Source organism: Saccopteryx leptura, chromosome 3, assembly GCF_036850995.1.
Source record: "Saccopteryx leptura isolate mSacLep1 chromosome 3, mSacLep1_pri_phased_curated, whole genome shotgun sequence".
In the NCBI taxonomy this organism is placed as follows: domain Eukaryota; kingdom Metazoa; phylum Chordata; class Mammalia; order Chiroptera; family Emballonuridae; genus Saccopteryx; species Saccopteryx leptura.
In genome coordinates, this window is record NC_089505.1 from 69,509,156 (window position 1) to 69,513,155 (window position 4,000).

General features: G+C 43.4%; 1 non-coding gene across 1 annotated transcript; it reads left to right on the plus strand.

Moving 5' to 3' along the window:
* The first annotated feature begins 288 nt into the window (after positions 1-288).
* Positions 289-364, plus strand: TRNAA-UGC (transfer RNA alanine (anticodon UGC)). The gene has a single exon. It is a non-coding gene; the product is annotated as a tRNA-Ala (tRNA).
* The last annotated feature ends 3,636 nt before the right edge of the window (positions 365-4,000 follow it).

The window sequence follows — 4,000 nt, forward strand, 5'->3', positions numbered from 1 at the left end:
GGACAACTGAAATTTGACAAAGGAGGTAAGAGCATACAATGGAGTAAAGAGAGCCTCTTTAATAAATGGTGTTGGGAAAATTGGACAGCTACCCGCAAAAGAATGAAACTAGACCACCAACTTACATCATTCACAGAAATAAACTTAAAATGAATAAAAGATTTCAATGTAAGCCATGAAACCATAAGCATCTTAGAAGAAAACAGGCAATAAGCTCTCTGATATCTGTAGCAGCGATATATTTGCTGATTTATCTCCATGGGCAAGTGAAATAAAAGACAGAATAAGGCCCTGGCCGGTTGGCTCAGTGGTAGAGAGTCGGCCTTGCATGCAGAAGTCCTGGGTTCGATTCCCGGCCAGGGCACACAGGAGAAGCGCCCATTTGCTTCTCCACCCCTCCCCCTCTCCTTCCTCTCTGTCTCTCTCTTCCCCTCCCGCAGCGAGGCTCCATTGGAGCAAAGATGGCCCGGGCGCTAGGGATGGCTCCTTGGCCTCTGCCCCAGGCGCTAGAGTGGCTCTGGTCGCAACAGAGCGATGCTCCAGAGGGGCAGAGCATTGCCCCCTGGTGGGCAGAGCGTCAACCCTGTTGGGCGTGCCGGGTGGATCCCGGTCGGGTGCATGTGGTTGTCTGTGTGACTGTCTATCCCCGTTTCTAGCTTCAGAAAAAAAAAAAAAAAAAAGACAGAATAAACAAATGGGACTATGTCAAACTAAAAAGCTTTTCCAAAGCCAAAGACAACAAGAACAGAATAAAAAGACAAACTATACATTGAGAGAACATATTTGACAATACGTCTGATAAGGAGTTAATAACCAAAATTTATAAAGAACTTATAAATCTCAACACCAGGAAGACAAACATTCCAATCAGAAAATGGGCAAAAGAAATGAATAGACACTTCTTCAAAGAGGACATACAGATGGCTAATAGATATAGGAAAAAATGCTCAACATCACTAATTATTAGAGAAATGCAAATTAAAACCACAAGGAGTTAACACCTCACACCAGTCAGAATGGCGCTCATCAACAAAACAACACAGAATAAGTGCTGGTGAGGATGTGGAGAAAAGGGAACACTCCTGCAGTACTGGTGGGAATGCAAACTGGTGCTGACTCTGTGGAAAACAGTATGCAGATTCCTCCAAAAATTAAATATCAAACTGCTTTTTGACCCAGCTATCCCACTTTTAGGAATATACTCTAAGAACATCATAAAACTGTTCCAAAAGGAGAAATGCACCCCCATGTTTATGACAGCATTGTTCACAATAGCGAAGATCTGGAAACAGCCCAAGTGTCCATCAGTGGATGAGTGGATTAAAAAGCTTCGGTATATATATACTATGGAATACTACTCAGCCATAAGAAATGATGACATCGGATCATTTACAATAACATGGATGGACCTTGATAACATTATACGGAGTGAAATAAGTAAATCAGAAAAAACTAAGAACTATATGAATCCATACATAGATGGGACACAAAAATAAGACTCAGAGACATGGACAAGAGTGTGATGGTAACGGGGGTGGGGGGAGTAGGGGGTGGGGTGGGAGCGAGGAAGGAGAGAGAGGGGGTAGGAGGACTGGGAGGGGTACAAAGAAAACCAGATAAAAGGTGACAGAAGACAATTTGCATTTGGGTGAGGGGTATGCAACATAATCAAATGTCAAAATAATCTGGAGATGTTTTCTCTGAACATATGTACCGTGATTTATCAATGTCACTGCATTAAAATTAATAAAAATAAGATTAATAAAATAAAATAAAGCAGAGCACAGAGAGTTCTCAGAAATCATTCCTGTAGTTGTTCTGTCTGGCTTTGTTTAGTTGCGTCTCTAGGCATGCCTTGAAAATTTTTTTATCGAAAGCCAGACACAATGCATGGAGGGGTAGGAACTGAGGTCCATAGTACCTTTAGTGTAGGGTTTTATGTTGATGTGCCTAGAAGCTGGGCTCTTTCATGTTTCCTGTAGCTGTGGGTGCTATATACTTCAAATTCCTCTCCTGTCTTCTCTCAGATGTAATCCACTGTAATTATACCAGAGCCTTGCAGGTGTGGCTAGGGGACATATTCTACTCTTATGTATTAGATTTCTAGGGTTGCTATAACAAATGAGTACAGACTCACTGGCTTAAACAACAGAAATGTATTTAGTTCTAGAATTCAGAAATACAAAATCAGTTCCACGAGGCTAAAGTGAAGACGTCAGAGGGGCTGGTTCCCTCTGGAGCCTCTGCGAGGAGAATCTGTTCCTGTATCTTTTCCAGCTTCTCGTGGTCTCCTGTATTCCTTGGCTTGTGGCCCCTTCCTGCATCCTTAAAGTGTATCACTCCCATTTCTGCTTCCATCATCACATGGTCTTCTAGTCTGAACTCAAATTGACATCTGCCTGTGATAATATTTAGAGACCACCCAGATTATTCAGGATAATCTTTCCATCTCAAAGTTTTAAACTTAATAACACCTGCAAAATTTCCTTTGCCATATAAGGTCACATTTACAGTTTTGGACATTAAGACCTGGGGTCACTAATCAGCCCACCACATTTTATGATTAAATCCAGGTGGGTAGTAGACTTATTGGGAGGGATCACTTAGTAAATTAGAAAAAGGTCTAACCTCTATGTCGTATACCTAAACTACTACAGTATTAAATTAAAAGAAAATATGATTATATTCAAATAGAATTACAATATATAATTTAAATATATTTAGAATATAATTATATTCTATTGTCTATTATAAAATATAATTATAATACAATGCAAATTAAAAAGAAAATATTTTTGGTTGTAAGGTGAGTGCCTGACATTAACCATTTGATAGCCAAGGCACCCATTTCCGGAGACATCCATCCTGAATAAGCATCAGGAACTTGGAGGCACAGCACCTAGCATAGCAGCCAGATGGGGAACCAGGCCGCTGCCACCCACCGAGGTCCCTTTGTTAGGAAGCACAGGTAACCTAGAGAACCAACCAGCTGAGTGAGGCTGCTTCTTTATCCCCACACCCTGGTTTCCTCTCTGTGCTTTAAATTAGCCCATAGAGAGTGAGCCTGTGAGCCTCCACCCCTCAACCTTGGACTCCAATAAGAGTAGAGCCCCAGGGTCTTGCTACCTTCTTCTCTCTCTATCTGTGACCTGCACCTCACCTGTGAGCCCTTTCCAGGACCTGTGACTAATAAATCCTGTTCTTCACATTTCCCTGATGGTTTTTGCTGAAGTGCTTCCAGCAATCGTTACAAGAACAACTTTGGTTCTGGTTGGGGGAATGTCTTTGGATCTGGCTACACGTGACACGGGCCGGGTGGGTGCCCAGTTGTTACTAGCCCATAGTATCACTGCTGAGGCTGGGACGCCTGCGGCAGCGGGCTGTGTCTCTGGGCTGTGGCCTTCACACGTGACCCTCAGCTTCTCTCCGCCCTCTGAGGTGAGGCGGGAAAGCTAGGCTGTGCGGGATGTAGAGACACGCCTCCCTCCAGACGGGAGAGGCTCTGGTTCACTCTCTCCCTGCTGAGTCAGCTTAGGTTATGCACAATGTTCTGACGTATTTCACTTATTTTACTCTTCACTCTCTTTGTTAGGGCCACCAGGGGCACTTCCCCGTGCAAACCTAGCGGGGTTCCGGGAGGTAAAACCCCCACTAAAGGGCGGGGACTCCAAATACTGAGACCCACAAAAGTGTCTCACTCTGGTGTTAAACCAACACAACCTCCCCCTAATTGTCGCCAAGTGTCCCTACCCATCTATGACTCTAGCAGCTCTGCCCTAGATGGAAAGATTTCAGCGGCAAGTTTCTGCACATGACAGACGCTCTAGGCTTTGGGATGGTGGCTGGTTCTGTGAGCTTAGTTCTTTGGTGGATTTAAGAAAAGTCATTAACCCCCAGTTGATCAGCTTTTCCTTGTTTTAGGAATGAGAGTGATACTCCAAGCTACTTGCATGTCAGAGCTGAAATCAGAGTTACCTTCTACTTTTTTTTTTTTTTTTTC